This window comes from Sceloporus occidentalis, unplaced genomic scaffold (genome assembly GCF_023333645.1).
Source record: "Sceloporus occidentalis isolate IW3139 unplaced genomic scaffold, rSceOcc1.0.p SCAF_9, whole genome shotgun sequence".
Classification (NCBI taxonomy): Eukaryota; Metazoa; Chordata; class Lepidosauria; order Squamata; family Phrynosomatidae; genus Sceloporus; species Sceloporus occidentalis.
The window spans coordinates 41,035,352-41,045,714 of NW_028316989.1; the positions used below are offsets into that span (position 1 = coordinate 41,035,352).

Genomic DNA, 10,363 nt, shown 5'->3' on the forward strand with positions numbered 1-10,363 from the left:
AGAGCCCATTTCTAACGGAGGAGAGGCAGGGAAGGGATGGCTCCTCGCGAGGAGACATCTGATCTCGCCCAGGCAGGGAAGGGCTCTAATCAATGGGGGGGGGGGGAATAGAGCCTTTCTCTCTCCCTTTCTCAAATGGAATCTGCCTTCTCCTCCAACCCTGGAAAGAGAATCTTTGGGAAGAGTGCTCCCTCCCTGCTTTTCCAGCAGCCTCCTTCATTGATCTCTGGGCTCTCTGAAGGGATTCTCCCATAGTTCCTCTGGAAAGAGCTTCGCTTTGCCAGAAGCCTCTCCCATTGATCTCTGTGCTCTCTGAAGGGATTCTCCCTGGCTGTCTTTTGGGAGACATGAAGAGGGGATGCTGTCATGCAAAACCTATCCCATAGTTCCTCTGGAAAGAGCTTGGCTTTCCTAAATTCGCTTTCCTAAATTCGCTAAATTCACAAACAGTCAATGAAATGGAAACGATGCCAAAAGATAAATCGCTTCCAAATATTCCGGATTAACGTTACGTCATTCTGACGTACTATTGATTGACAGCTCCAAATAAGGTATGGAGGAGAAGAATCGCTTTATTTAAACACCGATTTCATGCCAAGTAGGAACGCTTGCAGGTAAAAACTTCGGATAGCGGGATAAGAACAGTGTTATTTTGAATCGATTTTATTAAAAACGTTGTATTTTAAATCGTTTCAAATCTTAAGTGGGAACAACCCCTTTAACCATTTCTTCTTCCCCACATACAGATTTGTGCAGATGTATTTCACTGAACAAGCAAATAAAACTCAAACAAGCATGGCTTTAATGAAACACAAGGAGTGGCTGTGTTTGCAATACCTGTGTCTTTAGGAACGTAATTACGCATCCTGAGCTACAGACGATAAATTACAGAAAAATCATAAAAACAATCTTTAAAAACACAAATCCTCTAATAGTGATGTAAATTATCTCCCTCTCCTTTTATTCTGTGGCAAATGGAGGCAGGACTCTGGAGAAGAGTCAGAGGTTATTCAGATGGTGAAAATAATTCCAGTAGAATTTGGGTCAAATCTTTGTTGTTCATATCCACTTTGAATGCATCTGAATTTTTGGGGGTGGGCTGCCAAAAAACCCACTTAACCCGGGATAATCGATCTCCATCCCCCCCCCCCCCGAGTTTTCCTAAAAGATTAGCGTTGTTGGCTGTGTGAATAACCAATGTGAATAGATCTAGGACAAAACTGCATGCCTTGAATGTGTTTCGAATACATCTGCATCACTGACGCCATCTTTATTCGCAGTGCAGACATGTGTGAGCAACAGACCTTGCAGAGATGTGCATAGATTAGAAAAAAAAATAGCATGACCAACAAAACCAGAATGCATGAGTGAGATTATAGGGATAGTTGCACTAAAAAACAACATCTGAATAACCCCTCAGACTTCAAATGCAGTGCTTTGTTTCTTCCTTCACGTTTCTGGAAACAGTTCCCTTCTATGTAGAGCTGTGTGGGTTGCATATTGGACCATTCTGGTATAGAGTTTCCAAACCTCTGCATTTCCTTGGCCTTCAAACTGTGTCGTGTGGCTGACATTATCTACTGACCTACATTCTAGCTTGCATTTCCACACCCCGCAGCCCAAACAGCATGGTTACGGGAGCAGATTAGGAGCGTGTCCGTCTGGTTTGATTTGGTGGTTCCCCAGTTGGCTTCCCACCATGACAGAGCGGCTTATTGTTTCCTCACTAATCCTTGACAAGAATCAAAATCCATTTGCTCCAAGTTTTGGATGAATGAATGGCCTTTTGCATTCAAAATTGGTTTGGAACAAGAGAGGGAAAGAGGCAGTGCCGGGTGCAAAATGAATCTGGAAATCGTTTCACACATTTGGGTTGTCAACGGAATCCACCCCCATCTCCCCTGCCTTCATATCAGATGCCATCTGTCCAGTTATTGACAGCCTTGTCAGGGCAATGGAGGAGACAAAAGGGAGAGGAAGATGGTCTTGAGAGAGAGAGAGAGAATTGGCAGCTGCCCAGTTTGGTTTCATTCTTCTCTCAAACGTTTCCATAATAGATATTCTGCCACATGTCCAATGCATCAACAGAAAAGTAGGTGTGTGTTCAAAATTAGGTAATTTTTGGTTAAGGCAGGAAAGTGACTACCTAGGCAGCATCTGCACTGCAGAAATAATCTGCTTTGACACCACTTTAACTTCCATGGCTCAATTCAGTCCCCAGAATTCCATCACATTGAGCTGCAACAGTTATTTCTGCACTGCAGATGCAGCCATAGAAAATAACACTGCAACTGTACACAAAAGAGGGCTTAAACATCCTGTCACCAAAAGAGGACAATTACTTTTGGAAAAGGCCTAACATTTTATATATGTGCATGTGAATGTCTGAAAAAAATATACCCCCCCCCCCAAAAAAAGACAGAAAGAACAGATTTTATCTTTAAATAAAGAAAAAGAGAGAGAGGTTATGAACCCACCAGAGCTACAGAGGGGACACAGAAGGGAGAAAGAGAGGATGACAGCAGATGTGAACTTTGTAGATACGTGCAGCCATCATGCTGCTGTTTTTGAAGAATGGCTTCTTAATCTGAGCCCATGCATTCTGAACTCATTTGGCATGCTACACTCCACCCACATCTCCCTGATCTGTACACTCAGTCCTTTCAACCTCCATGTACCTTCACCCAGGGAAACTAGGGTTGTCAGTTCAGAATGCTCTCAGACCCTGAGATTTACAGGGGGAAATGTAAAAACCCAGAGAAGGCCCCTGATGATGTCATTAAGTGTTATGCATCAAGTACCAGCTACAGTCATTCACAACTTGTCATTCAAATGCACACACGAACACACACACAGTGATGTCACTAGGGGGTGCAGGGAGTCCAAACTGCACTGGCTGACACCCCAGAGGGGTGTGTATGTGTATGGGGATGGCGTGGCTGCTGGGCAAGTGAAAAAACCGTGTCACGTCTCGTTTGCACTTGCCCACACTGGATCCCCAGTGGTCCACTGGAAGCCTCAGCATTGCCCCCCCAAGCAGCAGGTGCTGTTCAGGGAGATGCAGTGGCTTTTGTTTGGGGTCTGGTGTGACTGATCTTTCCTGATCCCAAATGGATGTCAGGAGGCCACAGCACCAGTAGGTGCCTTTTGTTTGGAGTCTGGCATGGCTGCTCTGTGGAGCAATCATGCTGCACCCTGCATATGCAACTGCATACAAACACAGAGAATACGTATCTTCCTGTTTGGAAATTAAGACTGAGTTGAAGGAGCTGTTCTCAGATTAAGTTGAAATGAAGGGCTAACTCATTCTCCCTTACTTAGGGAGATGGGATAAGGAGCACTAAAATCTGTCTTACTTGCATTCTAGCTAGAAGGTGGATGTACAGCAGTGTGGATGGTAAGCCCTGGCACTACAATGACTGGGAGAAAGAAAGGAAGCTAAGGACCCGAACAGACAGGCCAAAATAAAGCTGATTCGGGTCACTTTGGAGATGTGCTGATCAAATGGCATGAACATCTTAAGAGGCCCGAAGCTGCACCAAAGCTGTGCTCCAGTCCTTAGGACTGGAGCGTGCTTTGGTGCAGCTTCTGACCTCTTAGGACACATGAATCACTTAAATAGCATACCTCCAAAGTGACCCGAAGCAGCTTTATTTTGGCTTGTCTCTTTGGGCCCTAAGTAAATGCATAAATCCCCACCTCTGGGACTCTCCAGATACTGCAGCAACAATTCAGTTAATCCTTGGAAACTGTAGCAAGCTGGTGCTCTAGGAATTAAAGGTTTGCATGTTCTATCCAGAACTGAATCAACCACAACTGGGAAATATGTGCTCTCATCTCCTACCTAGAGAAGACACATGGAAACTGGAGATTTAGTGCCAAGTCCTGAGATCTGGCAACCCTTCCTGAAACAACAGTGCCCATTCTGACACCCTGTATCCTGTCAGCCATTTACCTGATCACTTTGTATTTGATTATATCCACACAAATTTTAACAACAAAATAGCATAAAGAGTAAGTGAAAGGTGTGTGCATGTGCGTGTGTTATTCCTAGTGTTTTCCCCTCTATAATAAAATCTCAATGAGATCATTCTCCTTCTGGTTAATCCAAGCAAGGTTTGAAGAAATTTCAGTGAGCAGATTGTTTTCCCACGCATTTCATGTTTTTTTTTAAATGGAGTTGCTTCTCTTTGGTCCTTCATTCTGTCAAGCGCCATTGGCTGTCAATGAGGTAGTAGGGCAGAATTATCATGTGCCTGCAACAGATTCTGTTAGCATTGATAGAGGAGAAGGTATGCTGTTTTCCCTGTAGCAACAGGAAGGAGATACGAAAGGTAAAATTCAGACATACCAAATAAAACAAAACAATCTCAGTATACTACATCAGCAGAAGCAACCTATAGCATACTTCCCAATTGTCCTGATTTGGCAGAGATACTCTCAATTAATCCTCTGTCATCCCACTGCTTCAGTTGCTTTTAAGATGTCCCAATTTCTCTTCCCTCCTCCCACTTTCCCTCTTTGCCCTTGTCTTGCTTCAGTTACTGCAAATTGAATTCAAAATGTAAAAATAGTTTGCACTCAGTTAACTCAGTGGGGCATGAAAAGAGGAGAGGATGTAATCTGCCCTTCCCTGTAGTCTCAGGCAAAAGCAAACTGATGCAGTTTCTCCTAGCTTGTGTGATTTTTGTCAATAATAGTTTTTACATTCCTGACCACTCTGATGTTGCTTGGTCCCAGATTTCAATATGAAATGTTGGAGGGTGTGACTACAGACATTTTATATTTCATGGACCTGATTTTAGAAAACGGGTAACAAGATTATCAAAGTACTGGTGCCTTGAAAGCCCCAAATCGAAGGCCTCTTCCCATATCAGATTGATCACATTTCAAGGGAAAAAATGTTTGGTTATTATATTAACATGCATGAACTCTGGGGAAGGAGGGCATGGTGGCTTAACCCTTCCAAACAAGACTAGGGACTGAGCCCCCCCCCCCTCTCTAGCAAAATGTGACCACCATAACTCCCATATAGTTGAACCTCCTTAGGAATTATCAATCAGCTGTCAATTATCAATAATCAAGCACTAAGAAATGTTAAGTCAGCTGTTGCCCTTGAGCCCTACCAGGAGTAGTAAATGCTTCCTACAATCTATTGTATGCAGACTTACCTGGGAGTAAGCTCCACTGCACATTGAGAGGGCACCTCTAACTAGACATTGGTTGTAAGAGTCTTTAAGGATGTTTCAGTGATAATGGATAGGGCAAGTAATTGGATTGCCCTTAACGTACTTGCAAGTACTTGCAGTGTGGTGGGGTCTCCTTCTTTGGAGGTTTTTAAACAGAGGCTGGATAGCCATCTGTTGGGAATACTTTGCTTGTGCCTTTCTGCATGGCAGAATAGGGTTGGATTGGATGGCCTCTGGGGTCTCTTCCAACTCTATGATTCTATGATCAATTCATAAAAACTTGCCTGCCAATGTTGAGCATCCCATTTGAAATAAAGTTCCAGGGGCCCTTTCAACTTGACATTTTCCAAACCTACACTTGAAATAGTACTATACAGGACTATACGGTTCTGAAGAAATACCGAGATATATATATGGTGGTGGCAGAAAGAAAAGTAGTATTGCTTGATGTTGGGTCATGCCTTTTCCTGGCATGTGGGCAGAACCTGTTAACCACCAAATTGTTTTGGTCAAAGACCATAAATAAATTACTACTATTACTAACCCCCAAAGAGTTTAGCCTTTAACAAATAAAAAAAGACACAGTTCCCGGATTGTATTTTATTTACTCCCAGTTGCTGTTGTAATTGTAATGCAGAAGCTGCGTTACAAGACAAAGTGGGAAGTGACATAGGGACTGCATTGCTAAACCTTACTCTGCTTAACCTGTTCACTGTTCTGCAGTGAGAAGAATACAGATTTCTGTATCATGGCTGAATCCAACTTCCTCTTGACTACATAGTTAAACAGACATTTAATCACAGAAATTGTGATATAATATAGACTAGGATTGTTATGTTCTCTCATCCGTGGAAAAGAAGTGGGATAAAAAATCTCCAGTCTATCTCTCATATGCTGTTTTTTGTCTGATTTCTTGTGAAATGGCACAGAAGGTGCCCTGCTATTCAGTGGTGCCCTGAACTCTCAGGTTGCTTGAGGAGGGAGGAGCATATACCCACCAACGTTTCATAGATTAAAACTGAGACATGTATCTCCAGCAGCATGAGAGCATGATAAAGATGGTAACATTGTTAATGAGGGAGAGCATACAAGTAAGAAGAGGGTGCAGTGGTTTGCTTTGCCTCAGTCCTCCAGGAAGGGCAAGATTTTGCCCTTGCTCTCCTCTTCTGTTGCCCAAATTAAATGAATGTAAATTAGCATGATTAAATGAAAGCTTGGCACAGTGGTTTGAGCATTGGACTACAGCTCTGGAGGCCAGGGTTTGAATCCCCACTTGGCCATGGAAACCTACTGGGCAACCTTGAGCAAGTCACACACTCTCAGCTTCAATGGAAAACAAAGGCCCCATACAGACAGGCCAAAATAAAGCTGCTTCAATTCATTTGGAAGTATGCTGTTTAAATGATGCATGCATCCTAAGAGTCTGGAAGCCACGCCAAAGCCACGATCCAATCCTAAGGACTTGAGCGCAGCTTTGGTGCATCATTTAAACAGCATACCTCCAAAGTGACCTGATTTAAACAGCATACTGCCAAAGTGATCTGAAGCAGCTTTATTTTGGCAGTCTGTATGGAGCCAAAGTCAAATCCTTCTGGAAAAATCTTGCCAAGAAAACCCTGTGATAAGTTTGCCTTAAGTTCACAACAAACTGGAAACAACTTGAAGGAACACAACAACAATAAACTACTTTTGCACTTTGAATGGAGTCTGCAGAAAATGAAGTAAGCTGAGAACAAAATGGAAGAGTTGAAGGAGGAAAGAGAAACTGGGACATCTTAAAAGCAACTGTAGAAGTGGGATGACAAAAGATTAACCAGGACAGTTCCTACCAAATTGTGAGAGCTGGAGGGTATGGGAGCATTAGTAACCGTTCACATCAACTTTCAGAGTAAAGTAGAAGTTAGGCAGGCCCTGTAGAGAACAGGCACTGTTCCCTACAAAGCTACCCAGAACCAAATGCCTGGGTGTAAGAACCTCTTGTAAGACCCCCTTTGGTTCTGGGTACCCAAAGAAAGGCAAGGTCCCCACAAGCAATCAGCTTTACTTTAATTGTTAGGGAAATTAGCTTTGCAAGAGGCTCGGTAACCACTGGGACCATTTGCACATGAATATACCAGTAATAACTGAGGAGAACTTCAGGTTTGGGTGAGTTAAAAGAGTTTTGTTTAGAAAAATGCAGATGCAATGACATGCACAATAGCAATCCACAGACACAGCATTCAGAGCTAACCAGAATGGAAATATGGAAGGAGGATAGCAGAGTTTTAGGGGTTTGCAGGGAGGATGATAATGACCTGTCTGATGAGTAGGCTATGGAAAGCTGGAGTGGCTCAGAATGGAGGGTCTGAGAGTGACATAGAACATACACAGGGCACAGAGGTGTACATCAACTGTGTATGTGGAGGCTAGGTTTCTGAGACTCATACTCATACTTAAAATCTAGCCCCAAGCGATGGGCAGATACCGATTTTATTTTATTCCATAAAATTCCAGTCCCACACATTACCACCATCATGGTACTTTCACTTCAGTGTCCACCATCCAAATGTCTCATATATTCATATCCCCAAACTTTCTTTTCTTTCTCCTTACCTAGACCATTTCAAACTCAAACCTCTCATTCATCCTTCCTTTCACACTATACAACTAGAAGGATGGGGGTGGGAGGGTTCGGTCCAGCTAAGTGTACTTAACTAGGTAGCTGATCTAGGATGCCAGCAAATAAAATAGAATACAATACCATCACCATGACTACATTGCCTCTGCAGTTATTGCAGCCCATCAGGCCTGAGCAATTGCTTTGGGATGGATTCAAGGTTAGATGGATTCGAGAGAGGGGATGAATCTCTTAAAACTGGGCAGAAGAGCCTTCCTTGAGTATGTCGCCCTTCTCTTCCTGGCAGGCAAGCTCAGGCATTCCTGAACACACAGAATAAAAAAACCAAGCTCATCTGCAGATGAGATGTTGGGCTGCAAAGTTTAAGTGGTTTGTTGTCATGTAGGCAGACATCTGCTACTCATTGGAAAATGTTACTTTCTTTTTCTTTTGCAAATGAGCCTTAAGCAAAAGGCTAAAAAATTAAGGTGAGAATAAAAGTTTAATGTCTGTGAAATGATCAGGAAGGGTAGAGATGCCCCATTATATGGTATATAATTCCAAGTAATAAAAAGGGATATTATGATTATGGTGCCGGGAGTACTCTTAAAATCTGAGGTATAAAAACTAAGACAGAAAAAAACCAGATCCATGCACAACTGTGGGTGCTGGAGGGAGTGCAGCCTATTTATACAAAATGATAAAAGTCAGATGATCATAATGCTGGTAAAGACAAATAACATGCAGTTTTGCTTTAATTGCTTTCCAAATTTCAAGGGAGAAGGTTAAAGACTGTAAAAGGCACACCTTTCTCTGCTAAGACTATACCACACAATGGGACCTACAAATGTGATATTAGAACACAGATACATTTGAGTGCAGTTGTGTTCATATGAGTGCCTCATGCAGACACACACTCAAACTCATGTGGCTAATTTAGTTTCCATGCATATAGGTTGTGGTAAACATTCAGCATTTTCAGTGAATGTCAGTACAACCCCTGTTCAAAAGAGGCATCTATTTCCTCCAAAGGTTGGACATACACCATGCAAATGCTCACAGTCACAGGCAGCTGAAAAGTCTCATTAACTGACAGTGATATTAAACGCAGTTGGGTTTGCATCTTTTAATGCATATCGAACTTCAAATAAGACATGTATAAACTCAGTGAGATAGGAAACTGGCCTCTGGAATCAGCCTTAGTTGCAACAGAACAGAATCTTTCCAATTGTTAAAAAAGAGACAGTTTTGCACAGTGGTTCAGCACACAGAGAGAACGACGGAAACTTATTCTTACCTTTTGGTTTAAAGAAGCAGGATCTCATGGTTCTGGCCCCTGCCTATGTTTAACCAGTGTGCTGGAAGCAGTCTCTGCTCTCTGCCTGCAGCATCTGCTGGTGCTGTAGACGCTGGAGCACTTTTTGACAGCTGATGTGCAAGGCTTGCCAGCAGTCTGGCAGAGCGGTCGGAGGCATTTAGCATTCCATTCAAGCCAGACCACACAGGGGACCATCTATATTTAATCTTGGACTGGCTTTTATGATCTTAAAGTCTCTTTCATATACATCCCCCTGCTTCCTCGCATGCTTCTGTGTGCTCCCTGGCTTTCACTCTTCCTCCTCCCTTTCCCTTTTTCTGCATTGCTTAGCAACAGTCAAGGGTGAACTTCCTTTAGCCAAGCGCTGCTACAAAGAAAGAGTCAATTCTCGGCAGGCAGAGTGCATTCTTTCTTATACTGCCATTATTTGATATATCTCCCCCATCATCTCTTCTCAACCATTCACCTTTTCAGTTTTAAATAAAGGTGGGGGAAGAAGCTTCTGAAAGGAAGGTGGGGAAGAGGGATGAAGGCTTTTCATTAGATGCCACTAATCCTGATGACATAGCTTAATTCAAGGTTAGATTCCAGAGATAAGTTGATAGCCAGGAAACAGGCCACCAAAATTGGTGACCCTGATTTTCCTTGACATTAATTGACTGAGCCTGTATAATTAATATTTTCCCCAAGATTCTATTTATTGGTTATGTATGTCAATTAGCAATGCGTATCAATGTTGACAAGGGCAAATGTTGGTCTACAATCAAGGCCAATAATAATACATAATCAAACATGTTAAAATCATACAGTTCCCCTCCATATCAGTCGTCTCTACATATCCATGGATTCAACTATCCACAGCTTGAAAATGTTTAAAATAGTATTGATTCCAAAACACAAACCTTGATTTTGCCATTTTGTATAGGGGGTATCAGTTTTCTACACCATTTTATTTAATAAGACTTGAGCATGTATGGATTTTTGTATCTACAGGGGATCCAGGAACCAAACCCCAGAGGATACCAAGGCCCCACTATAAATTATGGCACTATTGATGTCTTTGAGATTGAAGGGGAACCTTCATGCTTGCATCTGTTCTATTGTGTTCTACAAGGGAAATTCTTCCAAAAGAACAAGCAGGCATTGTGAAGGTTACATGGTATTTTCTGTTCCCTGTGACGCCAGGAGGCAAGGACTGGAGAATGGTTGTTTACCTTACAAGAGGCACGGCCAAGTGTTCTACATGACCAACTGCTATCT

At 42.6% G+C, this 10,363-nt stretch overlaps 1 long non-coding RNA gene across 1 annotated transcript; it reads right to left on the minus strand.

Annotated features, from left to right (window-relative positions):
• Positions 1-647: 647 nt before the first annotated feature.
• On the minus strand, positions 648-9,445 carry LOC149307377 (uncharacterized). Its single transcript, XR_016282375.1, has 2 exons — positions 9,083-9,445; positions 648-4,306 (listed from the first exon to the last, which is right to left on the minus strand). It is a non-coding gene; the product is annotated as an uncharacterized LOC149307377 (long non-coding RNA).
• Between the last annotated feature and the right edge of the window lie 918 nt (positions 9,446-10,363).